The sequence below is a fragment of the Urtica dioica genome, chromosome 11 (assembly GCF_054948205.1).
Source record: "Urtica dioica subsp. dioica isolate 48M chromosome 11, U.dioica_male_clone48M_v1_H2, whole genome shotgun sequence".
Lineage (NCBI taxonomy): Eukaryota > Viridiplantae > Streptophyta > Magnoliopsida > Rosales > Urticaceae > Urtica > Urtica dioica.
Window position 1 is genome coordinate 8,248,439 of NC_142766.1, and position 20,852 is coordinate 8,269,290.

The 20,852-nt window shown below is 36.7% G+C and overlaps 1 long non-coding RNA gene across 1 annotated transcript; it reads left to right on the top strand.

Moving 5' to 3' along the window:
• The first annotated feature begins 571 nt into the window (after nt 1–571).
• LOC149380996 (uncharacterized) lies at nt 572–3,487 on the top strand. The gene is made up of 4 exons (XR_016293862.1): nt 572–802; nt 1,608–1,709; nt 2,099–2,207; nt 3,167–3,487. It is a non-coding gene; the product is annotated as an uncharacterized LOC149380996 (long non-coding RNA).
• The last annotated feature ends 17,365 nt before the right edge of the window (nt 3,488–20,852 follow it).

The following is a 20,852-nucleotide window of genomic DNA, read 5'->3' on the forward strand; positions in this document are numbered from 1 at the left end:
TTCTTGGCCGGTAGATATGTAGAGATTACACGTGAATTCATGAACAGAAACGGAGGCCATGACATAACCAAAATAGACATCGCAGTGGCTAAGGTCTTTACTCATTCTCTTCACGTTTTCTTTACGATGAAACATGTGCATTGTCCGCTATTTAAACACCCACATCTTATTTAGCCATAAATAGTGTTACAAAAATTGTCGAACATCTTAACGATTGCAACCATTTTGAATTTTTTCAACCGTGCGTAGAATCTATTAGAGCAAAATTTTCAAAATATTGAGGAACCTTAAAAATTCATTACTTATATGGTTTTGCGCGTTTTAGACCCCGAATGAAATTTGGGGGTTATTTGACATTTTTATAGTATTTAAAACGTCATACTGGACAAGATTACGTTACACATAATCATGCTAGTGTCGTGAAAGAGTTTTAATCCTTTTTTAGGTTTTATCAGCGACAAGCTCCAGCGTGTCCCGAGCCGAGTCCACCCCGACACTCATCGGCAAGCAAAAGAATGTTTTGAGATATAGCCCATTTTTCCCGATGCGGAACTTCATCTCCATGATCGTTAACCGAGCTCTCTCTCGGCCGTTCAACCACCTCACCTCCTCCTTCCTTCCTTCTTTCTTCCTCGTTTTCCTCTCCTTCGTCGCCCTGCCTCTCGCGCAACTCACAGCCACCGCGCGCGCCTGGGCCGAGGAGACGGGAACCAGCGCCGTGAAGCGAGAGCCGCCGCGAGCTAGTGGACGCCGGTAAAGAAGAGGTTGAACGCCGGAGAGTTCAAACCCACCCCAAAACGAGGTAAAATCCTTTTTCCCCAAATTGGATTCAAGAGATTAGGGTTTGTTTTGATTTGTGAGGTTTTGTGTTCTTGGCCGATTATATGAAGCTAGGAATTTTGGATTTGTGATATGTTGATTTTGTTTGAGGCTATGATGAGATGTTGAAATTGTTTGGTTTGGAATTGGATTTTGGCCGTGTGTGTTGTGTGGCCGTGTCATTGGTTTGGTCGGGTGTTTACTTGGCCGATGGACTTGTTTTGGTTATGTGAGTCCTTTTGACTGTTTTGTGATGACGATTCTGAGCCTCCGAATTAGTGAATTGTGAATTTGCTGTGGTTAAATTGATTTTCGGTTTTGTGTTGAATTACTTCGAGTTTTGGTTACCGGTTATGGCCGTGAGTCATTTCGGTTAGGCCGTGTGAATTCTGGCCGTGTATGTACATGGGCGTGTCATTGTTGTTGATGTTGTCTTGTTTTGCTAAGGATGTTGTGCTGAATTGGAAACGTGGGGTTATTATGATTTGGATTTGTAATTTATTTGAAAATGGATTCAAGTATGGTTATTGTGATTTTGAGATTTGAGAATCTGGATTTGAGAGTGGTGAAATGTGATTTGAGATTTGATGTTTCGGCTCGGATTTGGTTAGTTGATTTTTGAGGTTGAAATGTGAATTTTATGATAAGTTTACATGATTTATTGACAAGCTTGGAAATTTTGTGACAAGTTGAGAATCGTGCTAGTTGTTCGTTTTCGGGTTCTAAGTTTCGAGTCGGGAGTTGGATTTTGTAAATTGATCGGGATGTTCGTTTTCTGAATTTCACAGCTCAGTCGCAGATCAAGTCAAAACGAGCGAGAGCCGGTGGAACCGAACGCGTCGAAGCTGGAAAATAGAGAATTCAGAAAAAGAGTGATCTCGATCTCACTCGTGAGTCGTTTATCGCTTTATAGCGTTAGACTCGAGTTATTTTGGTGGTTTGGAATTTGATTAAATAATTGTTAATTATTCAATTAAGAGATGTTCGAGAATTTAATTTTTGGTTAATTAATTTAGAATTCTCGGTTTGTATGATATTCGGATTATTCATTTTATTTATTTAAGACTCGTTAAATAATGATTTGGATTTTATTTCGTACTCATTCTTCGGTACGAACTCGTACGAGTCTCGAATGAGTTTAAATTCCGAAAAACCGAGAAATAAGTGAATTAAATTCTCGAACCCCTGAACTGACTCGCAGAGAATCCCGATAACGAACCTTAAGCTTGTCATCACCTCCCGGATCATTGACTGATGAGATTTCAACCTTGGATTTTAGTTTCTCGACGCTTCAGAACGTGTTAACGCTTCAGGACGTGTAGAGTCTCGGGAAGCGTGAAAAGAAAGGAAACTCCGGAAGTCAACAATTTTCAGACGATCTTTTCCGGGTAAGTGTGGAGACTTAAGTCAACTACATACCAAGGGATTAACTCTGTTTACGTGCATTATTGCTTGTTAGTAAACAAGAATAGGAAAAGTTTTAAAATCGAATATTCTCAAAGATTAAGGCTTCGGCCGCTTTTCCTGAAAACTTAGCGTGAGTTCGCTCAATAAGTTCAAACGTAAGATTTGTGACACGCGTCCTCTGCTACGTGATATAATCATTCCTTAGGCTGTGATTGACCCGTTAGAACGGGGGAGACAGGAGAGCCGTGTTTAACTCTCGAATTCAAATCGAGGGTAGAAGTACCGGGAGTCATATCCCGAGTCTTCAACCTAAAACACTAACGAGCATAAAAGAGAAATGAAATTTCTTCAGGATTTATCCTGAGTCGCTCTCCTGTAAGTAGCATAGGTGTGTACTCTGAGTGTAGCAGAGTACCCGAACCTTAAAGAATTGTTGTGTCGATGGTACCAAAATGAAATGAACCCTGACGGGCTATGAGGGCCTGGGGGATAGCGCTGAGTACTCATTTATCGGGAAGTCGACCAAGAGTCGCACCCGATCTTGTTGCCAGGTCATGAAGACCTGAAGAATGCACATTGACGGGCTATGAGGGCCTGGAGGTTGCGCCGACGTCGAATGAAGTTGGTACCATCAGTGGATCCCAGACTAACGTTAAAACTCTTAGGCCGCCGGACGACTGCTGCTCGAAGTCTAAGGCTGGTCTCTTGTCGTTCTGAAGGTTATAGCGGGGGATGTGTGTAACCTTAAAGACGACAAGTACTAGTTAGAATGTGTACACATGAGTCATGCTCTAGACTTGTTAGACTTGCATCCATGCATTCTTATGTGCTTGTTTGCACGTCACATGATATCACATGGCATTTAGTCGTTTTATTTTCTAAGTTAGACTCCCACTTACTGAGTCAATCGACTCATAATTTATGACCCTTGGTAATGTAGAGAAGGGCAAGGCGCCGATGTGAGCAAGGAAATGAAGACGAAGACCGGACGTGTATCTCTTGACCTTTGGGCTAGTGGAGACTCACTCGGGATCAACCTCTTCTATAGTTATAACTATATTTTGTTGAACCCCTTTCGTACTCTACGCTCCTAAAACTATCTCCTGTAATTATACGTAAACCCAGGAGCTGTTATGTAAATATTTAGAGTCGTAGTAAGACTCAAAGTTTGAATTGAGAAAAACGAAAAATTTACCCAGGGTTTTATATAACGACTTATAATACTTATATGTTATCGTATTATGTTTAATATAAGTATTGCGTTGAGTATGTTTATATAATGTTATTCCTGTTGATATGAGATATATTATTATATTGACGTTGTGACTTGTGACGTAACCCACCGTTGCGGCTCGTGAACCGGCGACAAGAGGTCGCGGGTCGTGACAGATATGTATTCCAACGATGAGATCGCATTATACACCTCTTAACAATTTTCCTCCATGAACCAAGATGACCTCAACTTGCTGGCGTGGTGGCTTCAATACGAGAACATGTTTCCGATCTTATCAAAGATGGCTCGAGACGTACATTCGATCCCAGTTTCAATGGTGTCGTTCGAGTCTGCATTTAGTAGCCCGGGTCGCATCATTGACGATCTAAGGCATAATTTGAAACCTGAAATAGTCGAGGCTCTCATCATATACAAAGATTAGTGTCAACACGAACAACGTTCTCAAGAAACATTTGTGAATATTGATCTTGTTGATAACTTTGATATGAACTTTCAAAACATGACTATCAATGAAATGTATTCTTATTCTAATGTTTTTGATAAGACAAGGGCAGCGTCTAAATCAAGACATGTCAACGAGCCAATTCCGAATACAAGAGTTCAAGACTTCAATGAAGACTTTCATGGTTTAAGCCAAGATGAATGGAAAAAGTATAAATCTTGGCTTGGGCTGATCTACACTTCCAGAAGCAAAATGGTTAATTAATCATCTAAGCAATTGAAGAGATGGTTATGAAGCCAAAAACGTTTTATTCTTCATCATATTATAAATGGGATGACTTTTGGGATTCTTATGAAGTTTCAGCTTAAATTGGTATCTTTTAGTTGGCTGAAACAATTGGTAATTGTTTATTTTCGTTTTATTAGTAGGCTGAATTCAAAATGTTGTATTTATTGGGTTTAAGAGGTGTCATTATGTGGTCTGATTACTTATGGGGTTATAATTTCGTTTTTCATTGTATTAATGGGTTTAAATGAGGCTTTTGGTTTTCCTAGCATGAAGGGTTGTTTCATGCCTATAAATTCATCTTCGTTTTAATGAGAAAGGATCCAGATTTTGATAAAAAAAAAATGAGAGTCTTCTCTTGAGTTCTATATGAGCTTTTATCGAACTTATCAAGACGAGTCTTGTGGCGTTCAAACTAACTTATCAATCGGTCTTTCGCATCCGATCGTGGCGTCATTCAATCCCCGACTTATCAAACGATCTTTCACCATTGTTTGTGGCGTCTTCATTATTCCAAGGTTCGCGTCTCTATAGGCGTTGGGTCGCGGAGTCACCAAATTTGTGGAGAAAACGATCATTCCGCTGGAAATCGTGTTCCTCACAACGAGCATCGCGTCATTTGGTATCAGAGCGCAAAACTCTCCCAGGTTTTTATGAGTGATTGTTAATAGTTTTATTAAAAGAAAATGGATTTTGATAAGCTTTTGAGTAAAATGAAGGATATGGTTTCAAAAGAAACGAGAAAGCTTTTGAAGAGATTAGATCAAGTTGAAGAAAAATTACAACCAAGAAGTCTGATTCAAAAGAAAAGGAGTTCAGAGTGGATTTTTTTGATGGAAAACATCTACACCATGTTGGAACAACCGACTGAACAAGAAGACAAGGAAGAACTTGTTCAGCGTGTTGAAGTTGTTAAAGAAATGAAAAAGCCCACGAAGAAGGAGTATGTGACTACGCTGAACGGAGCCTATTAAAGTAAACTTAGAAGTTCCAGACTCTGAAGGTAATGATTTTGAAGAGAACAAGAGCCTGGAGGATGAAGTAATTTCCTCTCAATCAAAGGAGTTCAAGATATCCCCAATCGCTGCAAACAACATGTAAGATTTGAGGACAAATCTTTTCCAAGGGAGAGAGTATGATATGACAAGGGCAGCGTCTAAACCAAGACATGTCAACGAGCCAATTCCAAATACAAGAGTTCAAGACTTCAATGAAGACTTTCATGGTTTAATTAGCCAAGATGAATGGAAAAAGTATAAATCTTGGCCTGGGCTGATCTACGCTTCCAGAAGCAAAAATGGTTAATTCATCATCTAAGCAATTGAAGAGATGGTTATGAAGCCAAAAACGTTTTATTCTTCATCAGATTATACATGGGCATGACTTTTGGGATTCTTATGAAGTTTCAGCTTAAATTGGTATCTTTTAGTTGGCTGAAACAATTGGTAATTGTTTATTTTCGTTTTATTAGTAGGCTGAATTCAAAATGTTGTATTTATTGGGTTTAAGAGGTGTCATTATGTGGTCTGATTACTTAGGGGGTTATAATTTCGTTTTTCATTGTATTAATGGGTTTAAATGAGGCTTTTGGTTTTCCTAGCATGAAGGCTTGTTTCATGCCTATAAATTCATCTTCGTTTTAATGAGAAAGGATCCAGATTTTGATAAAAAAAAATGAGAGTCTTCTCTTGAGTTCTATATGAGCTTTTATCGAACTTATGAAGACGAGTCTTGTGGCGTTCAAACTGACTTATCAATCGGTCTTTCGCATCCGATCGTGGCGTCATTCAATCCCCGACTTATCAAACGATCTTTCACCATTGTTTGTGGCGTCTTCATTATTCCAAGGTTCGCGTCTCTATAGGCGTTGGGTCGCGGAGTCACCAAACTTGTGGAGAAAACGATCATTCCGCTGGAAATCGTGTTCCTCACAACGAGCATCGCGTCAATTGTCCCTTGTCATATCAGTTTTACTCATAATATTCTTGTAATGTTTTTACTTTAAAAAAAAGTTATTAATAAAGATGAAATTCAGTTTATATTTTAGTACCTTCTTTTAAAATTTTAACAATTTAATCCAATTCATTTTCCATTAAGCCTAACTGAAATTCCACTTCCGTAAAGCAATGGAATGCACCATTTTGCTTAACGGAAGTACCACTTCCAATAAGCAATTGGAATGTGACTTGTTGGAAGTGGAAGAGACAATTCCTTCCAATAGTCAGGATGAGACGTGACTAAACATTGGATAACCGTTAATAAAAGTTAACAGAAGGACCATATTATTGCGAATGTAGAATTAAAAAGGCTTGGATGCTATTTTTTCATATTTGAGGAGGCATGCCATTTCATCGTAAGAATGGGGGGGGGGGGGGGGGGGTTTAATCGCAACAATATTAAACAAATAATAATCAAGCTATGGTTCGTTAAAAAAGATTGATCGTTTATTATTATGAAAAAAAATTTGAAAATAAAATGGACTTAGAAAAAGTCTAGGCCCAAAACATTTTGACCTTATTTAATTCCAAATACAAACATTAATTGTTTGTTCTAAAATAAAAGATTTCCTTTAAATGAGGATTTACTACACCGAATCAATTCAAATTTAATCGCAACAATATTAAACAAATAATAATCAAGCTATGGTTCGTTAAAAAAGATTGATCGTTTATTATTATGAAAAAAAATTTGAAAATAAAATGGACTTAGAAAAAGTCTAGGCCCAAAACATTTTGACCTTATTTAATTCCAAATACAAACATTAATTGTTTGTTCTAAAATAAAAGATTTCCTTTAAATGAGGATTTACTACACCGAATCAATTCAAATTTATTTGTTACCTTTTAAAGTAGGATCCGCAACCTTAAAGTAAATCCAATAAAATCTTTTAATTAATAGTCTTCATATACAATTATCGCAACAATATTAAACAAATAATAATCAAGCTATGGTTCGTTAAAAAAGATTGATCGTTTATTATTATGAAAAAAATTTGAAAATAAAATTGACTTAGAAAAAGTCTAGGCCCAAAACATTTTGACCTTATTTAATTCCAAATACAAACATTAATTGTTTGTTCTAAAATAAAAGATTTCCTTTAAATAAGGATTTACTACACCGAATCAATTCAAATTTATTTGTTACCTTTTAAAGTAGGATCCGCAACCTTAAAGTAAATCCAATCAAATCTTTTAATTAATAGTCTTCATATACAATTATAGAATATCATGATCATAGACCACATTTCATCAAACCAATTAATCTAGCTTTTAGAACGAATAAAAAAATATTACGAATACGTTCTTGAATAATTTTAGCTTTGAAATAAAACGACGAATGATCAAACTTATATATTATATCTTGATAAATGTTTTAAATCGAAAACTGTGATTCTTGAGTCAAATGGTAAACTACGAGAATCTAACTCTAGCCGTGATACCAATTGTTGGGAAGTTACAAGTTGGTATCAGATAACAACAATCGCTCTGATCCTGATTGATGGGAAGACAATATGATATCAAACACGAACTATCGCTTTGATACCAATTGATGGGAAATAAGGTGGTATCATACACGAGAAATCACTCTGACACCAATTCTTTGAAAGTCACAAGTTGGTAACGGACACGAACAATCACTCCAATACCAATTGTTGAGACAATATAGGTTATTAGTATCGGACACAAATGATCGCTTCATTTCCATTTGATGGGTAAATTGCTTCCCTAGGGTTAATTATAGTTTTCATGTATTGAACACGAATCCTTACCTATTTTTCTAATGTGGGACTTGGGTTGTTACCCTAACAATCCTCCCCTCAAACCATGAACCAAATACACGTAGCTTTCCCTCCAACGAAATCATCTTGTATCACCGTCAGCCGCAAACGGGACGTGCCGTTTTACCATCAACATTGTTAGGAAGACTTTCGACACAAAACACTCTCACAACATCACAAACGCAGCCCACTCTTCCAGTGGTCTCGAACCTTTGGTTCTGATAGTCTTGGTAGGCCCCCTGTTCGTCCATATCATTAGGCTGCCACCTCATCACCTTAACTTGACATTAGTATGATATTTATGTTTTGGGCCAAAGCCCGCATGAATTTTTGTTTTTTGGACACTTTTTCAAAGTGCATCATACTAATGGAGTTGGTGGAACACTTAAATCTAATAAAATCCTTGCATATTCTTCTAATGTGGGACTTGGATTGTTACCACAACAATGTGATGCTAGTTTCCAGACCGATACATAATTTTGTGATATGTTAAAAGCGGTTTAATCAGGCCTCGGCCAATTATTACAAGAGTAAAATATTAAAATAGTTTTATTTTTTTTCTCTCTTGTATTTAAGGTAATTTTTTCTACAAAGCTAAATTTTTTAAGATATAGCGTTATCAACATTTGTATGGCAGAGTTTGAGTTTGAGAGCAACGCAAATACTTCCACTTACCGGGCGGTTTGTCCCGACATCGGACTAAGTGGTCGCACCCGAGCCGGGTAAGCGAAACTCAAAAGTTACTATCATCGCTCTTCCAATAAGCTAGAAGAAAAAAAAAAATAAGCTAGAAGGGCGCGCAAAGACAGTGATTCTAGCGCGCGCTCCGACGCTCAACATTATATTTTTTTATTGCTATGCTTCAGGTGGGGCACCAATATTCGTAGAGAATAATTAGGAGATTTGTGGCTCCATCAGAATAAACTATATGCGGAGAGTTCTCGTCAGCATTTCAGATTTCTAGAATTGAGTAGAGAGTGTTTAGAAAACTTTAGTTGGACCCCTCTGAGTGGAGGGGTATATATAGTGAGGAAAGCTCTTCTAGGCGGAGGTAAGGCGCGCACGACGGGCAGAGGCCGGCGCGCCGCGAGGATGATGGGCGCGCAGTGAGGCAAGCTTCTCACGCTAGTGTGACGCACGCATGAGGTGGCGCATGCGAGCATGCGCTCGGCTTAGGCCCACTTCGGACGGGCTTTTGACTTCTTTGGATCTTCAGTGGGCTTTTTCGTGACCCGGCTCATTGAGTTTTTCTATGACTTGTGACGAATTTAATATTTTGGGTTTTCTGAGATCAACCGATAACCGTTAATATAGTAGGAAAGTATGATAAAATATAAAATAAAGTAGGAAAGTTAATATTAGATTAACGAGAGGGAGGGTGACAGTACGTACCATTAATAAAGAAGATCTTATTTTATTTAGACTCTCATCATAAACATAAACGAAATCTCAAAGCATGATGACAAGAGACATAAAAGCTGGACGTAGATCGTGTTTTTTTTTCTTTTTTTTTTCCTTAAGGGTACACTTGATAATACCAATGACAATAGATATTTAGTAATCAATCAACGTCACCACATAAATATTATACAACGGAGGAGAATGCTGTTGATTACATGCACTCCCTGCGGCGAGTCCCGACGCAGCGAAGCCCAGCGCAGCACGGATTATATATTGAGCAAATGGAACCCATTGCTCGGCAAGATGGCCATGGGTTGGGAATCACCGTCAGGACCAGCTTCCTGTTTCCCACAGCCGCAAACACTGGCTGTGGCACCGCCAGAATAATCCCCTTCATGGAACTTGTCATCTTCTGCTCATTCTCATCCAAAGAATACGCCAGCGATAAAGCCAACAAGGCCGTGAGGGCGACCATGACTATAGTAGCCGTGGCTTTCATGATTTGTTATGGATCTTTGTATATTACTATCACCCGGGATGTAATTGATATCTCTCTACTAGTGTTGGATGCTCTATTTATACTCGTCTTTAGGCAATAATAGCTTATATTGGTAAATTCTGTTAAAGTCTTAAAACAAAAGAATATTTGTTTGTGGCTGCAACGAGTTGCAACTTGCTTTGAATCTATCCTATCCTTGAGATAGATTAACTTAACGACAATGTTTTGTTTAGTTGGAACTTGCTATGAATCTACTATTGAGGTTGATCAACTTGCTATGTATCACCACTGTTCAAATTGGGACAGTATAATCAAGCTGATATAGGGTGACTATTTAAATTGGACTATGTGACGACAAAAAATAAAAATAAATTAATGTATGTATAATAGTGGGTATAATATTATTATATTCGTATTTGAAATTATCTAATAAAATAAATGTGGCTACGAAATTGCCTTCGTTTGTTTCTTAGGTACATGATAAAAATATATAAGGTTTATTTTTTCCAGATTAGAAAGAAAGTTTTGTGCTTTATATAATTAAAGAAATTAAAATAATCAATTTGATTCATTAATGTGTATATTAAAAGAGGTTTTTATAATTTCAAAATATAGAAATGTTAAAAGAAAAGTAATGATATCGAGATGACTCATTTAATAGATTTGACGGACTTGGTGGATTAGGCTTATGACTTCGACAAATTGATCCACCTGGACGCCCTCGGCCAAAACAGCAGCCGCGCTTGCTAAACGTATACTAAGTTGATAATTAAAGTGTTTATGTATTAAATATACAGTCTCTCTCTCTCTCTCTCTCTCTCTCTCTCTCTCTCTCTCTCTCTCTCTCTCTCTCTCTCTCTCTCTCTCTCTTCATAAGTTCTAAAAAAATCGTTATATAAACCTCTAATTTTAATAAATTTTGTACCAATGTGAATATCTTGACTCATTTGGCACGAATAACTATTTACATTAGATTAAATTTATAATGATTAATAAAATCAAATCAAATACATACAAATTTAATATCAAAAGTTTGATGATGTGTAATAAACTACATATGTTTTTTAGACCGTAAGCATTATGTTATATATATATATGCTCGCCAGAAAGTCTGTTCCAGTGGAGAAAGGACTTAAATTTTCATGCAATTAATATGGATTTCTGTATAATTAATACATACAATATTATTGCTAATGATGCGCTCATCACCTTAATTATGATACTATTGCTATTGATATATTTGCCTAAATTACAGGCCATACTCGCGTCCCACCCGTACCTCTCACCATTTAAAGTAAGATAAGATATTATTGGTTTTGCTGTATGCACATCTTAATTATTGCCTTTTCATATATCTATGCAACAACTAACTTGTCCTATATATCATATCATGTGTATTATTTACATTTACCTTCCGCTCTCATCCACTATTTTCATTTGTATTTCTTCGTCAGCCCTGCCTGGTGTATGTTTATTAACCGACGTCTTAATTACACTATATGGTAATTTCATTAATATAATAGTATACGTTCGTTCCGCTGTTTGCACTAGTACAAAATATTGATCATATAACACTTAAAAACAGTTGTAGAATGATTATATAACGCTTAATAACCGTTGTAGAATCTAACGTTGTAAAAGCTACTACAACTCTTAAACACCCGTTGTAAAAGTTTCACCGCTTTTATAACGCTTACGGATTCGTTGTAGAAACTTCTACAACAATAGACTTCCGTTGTCTAATTTATTAAAATCTTCTACGTTAAAAACATGCGTGATCTTGACATGGCTTGTAACCAGATCTGCTACAAAGTTTTTAACTTAGGATGTTTTGATCCTTTTTACGTAAAAGAGACGAGGGAGCAGTATCGCATACCTTCACGGGTAATGTTGAACAATAGAAGGACCACAACATTATTAAAGAAAATAAAATATTATAAAAAAACCAGCTATATGCGTTACATGTATATCATCTAAAAGTCTATTTCAATACAGAAATAACTCTGGAGACGTACGTGTTATTATGATACACCAATATGTAGGTCTGACTTCAATGTCTCCACCTATTAACTCAAGCTAACTGAAGCTAACCAACTATTAACTCCAGCTTACATTAATTAACTCTAACACCTAAGTAATTAACACTAACTCACGCTATTATTTTTTTTATTCTAATCAATGCATATCATATCGGTTGCCAAGAAAATAAAATTAATGCATATCACATTTTTTTTTACTAAAATATATATCCTCTTTTGATTTTATTTTTGCTTAAAATCTATGAAAACTAATGAACGTTTATGAATTCCTCTTAAAAGATTATTGTTATTGCTATTATTCAGTAAGAGAATCGAAAAGCCAAGATTGTGTGGCCCTAATTTTGATGTTGCAGTGAACTGGAAAAAGCAAATGCATGTGCATGTCGTCTTCCATACATTGGCCCCTTCATCAATTATGAAAACACAAAACACACACAAGAATTCTGTAGCTTGGTCTACTAATAATTAAAATGAAAACTTTACTAATATGCCACCTAAGACTGACTAAAAATTCCTCTTAACAGATTATTGTTATTGCTATTATTCTGTAAGAGAATCGAATGGCCAAGATTGCGTGGCCCTATTTTGATGTTGCAGTAAACTAAAAAATGCAAATGCATGTGCGCGTCGTCTTCCATCCATTGGCCCCTTCATCAATTATCAAAACACAAAACACCCACAAGAATTCTGTAAGTGGGTCTACTAATAATTAAAATGAAAACTTTACTAATACGCCACCTACGACTGACTAGCTAAATTATTTTAGAAACATTACTGTAAATAAATTAATCAATGATTTTGAGAACATGGGCAATAGACTATGCCGAAAACGAATACAGAACTATAAATCTTCAGCGCAAAAATTAGAGAGGACGGAAAAAGAATGTCGAAGACGGTAAAACAATCTCCATAAAATAATATTACACTTTCACGGTCGGTTGTTGAAATAATGACATACAATTACCTCCCACAATACGATGACAAAATGAGAAAATTTTTGTACTACCAATATTTCTACGACGAACCGAATCTGTGGCAGAACATTAATACCGATGACAGAAGAAAAAACCAAATTGTTAAATCCGAATACCTAAGAGAGCCTTTTGTTTCTCTCTTGATTCACTCTAACGACGGGATATCGGAAAGTGACAAAGACATTACGTGTGACCTAGGGACAGCCGCATTTATAGGCAACCATTAGGTTAACCTAGCGGGCTTCCTATTTCAGTCCATCATAAAAATAGAAGTCATAGTGGTCTACACATTAAAGGTCCACAACCTATTAGATATATTAAAGCCCAATATCCGTATACCAAATTAGATCACTTTTAACGGATCATCTTTATTCACAGTTCATAACACATAATTATTTAACATATAAGTCCATCGTTGGATTAAGGATCCAACATGTTAGATTAAAGATCCAACACAAACAATTTCGGAAAGAGAGAAAAGTTTAGAGGGATTCGGTTTTTTATCTATGGTTTAAAATTATTTAACAAAATAAAAATAAAAACTTTATATTGCATATTTTTTTAGCTTTCCATCTCACGATCATAAAGATTACGATGTAGCGGAATTAATTCCCGCTAGTTCATGAATATATGCATCGGTAATTAATGCCCACGGGTGACGCTGGACAGTGGACTTGTTTTTTGTTGTTCGTTATCAGTGGCGGATCCAAACTCGGAAGGAAGGGGAGCCAAAACTGAAATTAGGCTGTAACAAAAAAAAAAATTTTTTTTTTTTTTTTGCCCAAATTTTTTTTTTTTTTAGGGGGGCCAAGCCACTTGAGCCCACCACCTGAGTCCGCCCCTGTTTGTTATAGTGTGGGAACTCGAAGTTATTAAGCTGTACATGCACGCAGACACCTACACCACGTACACACAAGTTATTGGAAAGATTTATAATATTATGAGCATCGGTAAATAAAAAATCCCGCAATACGATATTTAGGAGCATAACTTTTACAAATGCTGTTTTCTTGGGATTTGTAAGTATTACGTGTTTGTGACTTAGGAAGTGCCTCATTTGCATGGACGACACATTGCTGGCACGCATATATGGGATCAAGAAGCATATATTTAGATTGTAATTAACCGTATATCTTATTAACAAAAATATAATTTTATTTGCGATTCTGGGATATTAATATAATATGGTCTAGTAAGTAGATAATCACAGTTTAACATTGTTTGACTATTGTTAAATAGTCAAACGTTTTGTAAATTATTACTTTCATATATTTATAAATTTAAATCTTAACTAAATAATCATTTTCATTTATTAAGTCATATTATCTTTATGACTATTTATTTAAGATTTACGAAATATTTACATAACATTTTAGTTTATTAATTTACCCAATTTTTTTATTATATAATATTCGGTTTTTGTTTTGAGATCTAGTCAATCTAGAGTCTCTGATCTATAATAAGATAATAACTTTTTTTTTTTAATATGGTATACATACGAACATTTAATAGATATTACGATTTTAAAAATATTTGATGTGAATATTAGACTATCATTTTTTCATATATAAAAAATAAAAAATTTGACCAATTAGACTACTTCAAGAGCTGAGCACCTATATATATGTTGACGTGAGATGATGAATTTGAATCCGCTTGAATATGTATCTTCTTTTAATTAGTGTGTTTTTTGAACTAGCGTCCTGACTTATTTTAACACTACTCTAAAACTTTGAACACTTTTTAAGTTCGAGTACGTCGACCCTTAAACTTACAAACTTTTAGAAATTAATAGCGCTAACTTTCGACAATATTTTTTGCATGAGTCACGTACACCATACACATAAAGTATTAGATAATTTGAACTTTTTTTTTTATTTTCATATAATAATTTATGTAAATGATATATATAATTAATTTAGGAAACAACATAAAAATATAAATTTTGTGTCGCCTTTTCTATATATTGGAAGTGTGTTTTAAAGAAATATAAAATTTTACATAATTTTTTTTTGTAAGGATTTGTTAGATATATAGCTTTATAAATATAATAAAAATGTTATATACTCGTTAATGGTAAGTAAATAACCATACATTTTTATTAATATGATTAAATTTGCGTAAATACTTCAATTTATTTAATACACAAAAAAGTATATATATATATATATATATATATATATATATATTGTTATGCCGTCATTTTCACAAGATAAAAATGATACCCCGAGAGAAAAAACGACAAGAATTGGCAAAGTTCAAGACCTAACTATCGACGTGTTGAAACCATCGTCATGCAAACCATCGACAAAGTTCAAAACCAAACTATCGGCGTCCTAAAGCCTTTGGCAAACCAAGACTATCGGCGAAGAGAAGAATCATTGAACTATCGGCGGCCATACTATCGGCGAGGTTCAAGACCAAACTATCGGCGTCCTAAAATCTCCGGCAAAGCAAAACCATCGGCGTTAGACCATCGGCGAACTTCATGGCCGAGATTATCGGCATAAAACTATCGGCGAGCTTCATGGCCGAGACTATCGGCGTGAAACTATCGGCATGAAACTATCGGCGAGCTTCATGGCCGAGACTATCGGCATGAAACTATCGGCGAGCTTCATGGCCGAGACAGATATGTATTCCAACGATGAGATCGCATTATACACCTCTTAACAATTTTCCTCCATGAACCAAGATGACCTCAACTTGCTGGCGTGGTGGCTTCAATACGAGAACATGTTTCCGATCTTATCAAAGATGGCTCGAGACGTACATTCGATCCCAGTTTCAACGGTGTCGTTCGAGTCTGCATTTAGTAGCCCGGGTCGCATCATTGACGATCTAAGGCATAATTTGAAACCTGAAATAGTCGAGGCTCTCATCATATACAAAGATTAGTGTCAACACGAACAACGTTCTCAAGAAACATTTGTGAATATTGATCTTGTTGATAACTTTGATATGAACTTTCAAAACATGACTATCAATGAAATGTATTCTTATTCTAATGTTTTTGATAAGACAAGGGCAGCGTCTAAATCAAGACATGTCAACAAGCCAATTCCGAATACAAGAGTTCAAGACTTCAATGAAGACTTTCATGCTTTAAGCCAAGATGAATGGAAAAAGTATAAATCTTGGCTTGGGCTGATCTACGCTTCCAGAAGCAAAATGGTTAATTCATCATCTAAGCAATTGAAGAGATGGTTATGAAGCCAAAAACGTTTTATTCTTCATCATATTATAAATTGGGCATGACTTTTGGGATTCTTATGAAGTTTCAGCTTAAATTGGTATCTTTTAGTTGGCTGAAACAATTGGTAATTGTTTATTTTCGTTTTATTAGTAGGCTGAATTCAAAATGTTGTATTTATTGGGTTTAAGAGGTGTCATTATGTGGTCTGATTACTTATGGGGTTATAATTTCGTTTTTCATTGTATTAATGGGTTTAAATGAGGCTTTTGGTTTTCCTAGCATGAAGGGTTGTTTCATGCCTATAAATTCATCTTCGTTTTAATGAGAAAGGATCCAGATTTTGATAAAAAAAAAAAAATGAGAGTCTTCTCTTGAGTTCTATATGAGCTTTTATCGAACTTATCAAGACGAGTCTTGCATGTGGCGTTCAAACTAACTTATCAATCGATCTTTCTCATCCGATCGTGGCGTCATTCAATCCCCGACTTATCAAACGATCTTTCACCATTGTTTGTGGCGTCTTCATTATTCCAAGGTTCGCGTCTCTATAGGCGTTGGGTCGCGGAGTCACCAAACTTGTGGAGAAAACGATCATTCCGCTGGAAATCGTGTTCCTCACAACGAGCATCGCGTCATTTCGTATCAGAGCGCAAAACTCTCCCAGGTTTTTATGAGTGATTGTTAATAGTTTTATTAAAAGAAAATGGATTTTGATAAGCTTTTGAGTAAAATGAAGGATATGGTTTCAAAAGAAACGAGAAAGCTTTTGAAGAGATTAGATCAAGTTGAAGAAAAATTACAACCAAGAAGTCTGATTCAAAAGAAAAGGAGTTCAGAGTGGATTTTTTTGATGGAAAACATCTACACCATGTTGGAACAACCGACTGAACAAGAAGACAAGGAAGAACTTGTTCAGCGTGTTGAAGTTGTTAAAGAAATGAAAAAGCCCACGAAGAAGGAGTATGTGACTACGCTGAACGGAGCCTATTAAAGTAAACTTAGAAGTTCCAGACTCTGAAGGTAATGATTTTGAAGAGAACAAGAGCCTGGAGGATGAAGTAATTTCCTCTCAATCAAAGGAGTTCAAGATATCCCCAATCGCTGCAAACAACATGTAAGATTTGAGGACAAATCTTTTCCAAGGGAGAGAGTATGATATGACAAGGGCAGCGTCTAAACCAAGACATGTCAACGAGCCAATTCCAAATACAAGAGTTCAAGACTTCAATGAAGACTTTCATGGTTTAATTAGCCAAGATGAATGGAAAAAGTATAAATCTTGGCCTGGGCTGATCTACGCTTCCAGAAGCAAAAATGGTTAATTCATCATCTAAGCAATTGAAGAGATGGTTATGAAGCCAAAAACGTTTTATTCTTCATCAGATTATACATGGGCATGACTTTTGGGATTCTTATGAAGTTTCAGCTTAAATTGGTATCTTTTAGTTGGCTGAAACAATTGGTAATTGTTTATTTTCGTTTTATTAGTAGGCTGAATTCAAAATGTTGTATTTATTGGGTTTAAGAGGTGTCATTATGTGGTCTGATTACTTAGGGGGTTATAATTTCGTTTTTCATTGTATTAATGGGTTTAAATGAGGCTTTTGGTTTTCCTAGCATGAAGGCTTGTTTCATGCCTATAAATTCATCTTCGTTTTAATGAGAAAGGATTCAGATTTTGATAAAAAAAAAAAAAATGAGAGTCTTCTCTTGAGTTCTATATGAGCTTTTATCGAACTTATGAAGACGAGTCTTGTGGCGTTCAAACTGACTTATCAATCGGTCTTTCGCATCCGATCGTGGCGTCATTCAATCCCCGACTTATCAAACGATCTTTCACCATTGTTTGTGGCGTCTTCATTATTCCAAGGTTCGCGTCTCTATAGGCGTTGGGTCGCGGAGTCACAAAACTTGTGGAGAAAACGATCATTCCGCTGGAAATCGTGTTCCTCACAACGAGCATCGCGTCAATTGTCCCTTGTCATATCAGTTTTACTCATAATATTCTTGTAATGTTTTTACTTTAAAAAAAAGTTATTAATAAAGATGAAATTCAGTTTACATTTTAGTACCTTCTTTTAAAATTTTAACAATTTAATCCAATTCATTTTCCATTAAGCCTAACTGAAATTCCACTTCCGTAAAGCAATGGAATGCACCATTTTGCTTAACGGAAGTACCACTTCCAATAAGCAATTGGAATGTGACTTGTTGGAAGTGGAAGAGACAATTCCTTCCAATAGTCAGGATGAGACGTGACTAAACATTGGATAACCGTTAATAAAAGTTAACAGAAGGACCATATTATTGCGAATGTAGAATTAAAAAGGCTTGGATGCTATTTTTTCATATTTGAGGAGGCATGCCATTTCATCGTAAGAATGGGGGAGGGGGGTGGGGTGGGGGGGGTTTAATCGCAACAATATTAAACAAATAATGATCAAGCTATGGTTCGTTAAAAAAGATTGATCGTTTATTATTATGAAAAAAAATTTGAAAATAAAATGGACTTAGAAAAAGTCTAGGCCCAAAACATTTTGACCTTATTTAATTCCAAATACAAACATTAATTGTTTGTTCTAAAATAAAAGATTTCCTTTAAATGAGGATTTACTACACCGAATCTGTCACGACCCGCAGGACACCCGTCGCCCTCGGATCGCGACCTTTCTCGTAACATTATCATAAACCATTTATGTTTTCAAATGAAATGAACATAAAACATTTTCAAACGTCATTTACAAAACGTTTATTAAACAAACAGCGGAAATAAAATTAATTTACATATAAGGAATAACAAGGGTTCCTAGAGCTAGTCCGCTAAAAACTGGTAAAATATTTCGCTTTTAGAAGAGTTACAAAAATGCGGACTACCCTAGCTTGCTATCCATAAGCACAGGCCCATAATCGTGCTAACCGAGTTTCAAAATGTAAAAAGAGGTTCGGGCCGATTATCTAAACGTTATGATATAATAAAAGTTCTTTCAAAGCTATATAAAACTTTCACGAGCATATAAGCTCGGTTTTCAAAAATCTGATACCCATTTCCCAAAAAGACATTTCCTATGCCACAGGTCGTCATGAGATCTACCTTGACTAGCACTCCTGCTTCGCCTGAGCTTTTCCTTTATCTACAAGGAGAGGGATTTAAGGGGTGAGTCACACCGACTCAGTAAGCAGGATATCTAACCTAGCACTACATGAGATGCATGGGTGCAGATGATAGAATGCAGATGACAGCAGGTGATAGATTCAGAAGAATAAAAAAGTTCCATTATTCAATCACGATGACAACAATCTCATTCAATCAACAGAGACATATTCAGTTTTAGAACCTCGTTCTAAAACAATCAAACACATAATCATATAGGAATCCGGCTAACAACCGTCTTCCTAGAAACTCATCCATCTCGCTCATACCGGCGCCTTACATCAGTGGACTGGCCAATCAACACTTCAGTCCGCAGCCGTTCATGAGAGATGAGTAAACCATTCTGAGAACTTGAGCCTAGTCCTCAGAAGGCCGAAGTTTTAATGTCTGGGATCCACTAGCACATGTAGGAGGGCCTTGACGCGCGTATGGTAGAGGGGAGCAAACCCTCACCAATCCCTGGTTGGTCCAGGGTTTCATATTTCCCTCAGGACAGGTAAGCCACTCATCGACTTACCTGAAGCCACCCATCGACTTCCCATTAAAGGGCCTTCAGGAATGCCACTCGCTACATTGCCGACAAGAGTTCGTTATGTTTTACAGGAGCTGTCTACAGCCTACCTGCCTATCTTAATACAGGAGGAGATCTTATCGGGATAAAGCCCGTCATTAACATTATTAATTTCACTGTATGGCTCTTTAAGTATTTTACAAGGAGTTGTCGACAACTGTGAGGCTGGACCTTCTCCTAGAACAGTTCCTCTCGGGATTGAATCCTGAGGACACCGTCTTTCCTCCTCCTGTTGTCCTCTCATCAGGACGAAGGGGTAAAACCTATAACAGAAGCTTAACATAGTTTTAAAGGCTTCAAGGTTCTTAACCCGCTAACCGTTTAACCCTATCATTTTATTATCTTATTAGTTAGTGGCCGAAGCCTTATTCGATCATCTTGTCTAATTGAGGGTTTCTCTTTGTTTTAGGATTAAACGAAGAAACATAAACAAATACTCTACTAGGCACCATTCCCCTTTTGGCGCCTCAAACTTAAATCCCACTTACCCGGAATAGTTCGTCGGAGAACTCGATGAATTCCGGAGGACACTTTGCTTTACACGCTTCCCGAGACCTTTAGCACGTCCTGGAGCGTCGAGAGAACTTATTCCCGTGAAATTCAGCCTCCTCAGCGTGCTCTCAAACCTTCCCCGGCGTTCCTTCCTGGTCCGGCGTCACGGCGGCTCTCGGCGAGTCTCGTTCTCCTCGGCCTGAAGCGCGCGGCGACGGGGCTCACGGCGGAGATGGCGCGCGAAGATGAGGAGAGAAGAAAAAGAGAAGGGAAGGGTGATTAAGGTGATGATAAAGCTCGGTGAGGCTTGAAGAAGATGGCCGAAATTCTTTTCTCTTTTTTTTTTCTTTGACTGCAGGTGTTGCTGTGCGCGCGCGGGAGAGAAGAACGAGAAGAGAGAAAGAAGAAGAAGGAAAAGAAAAGAAAGAGAGTGAGAGGGTGAGGTGGCCGAAAATGAGAGGAGAAGAAGAAAGAAATGCCACATGGCAGCTCCTCCTCACGCCACACGTGCACAAATGGCCCAACAAAATTTTGACACGTCTCTCTTAAAATAACCCCTCTTTA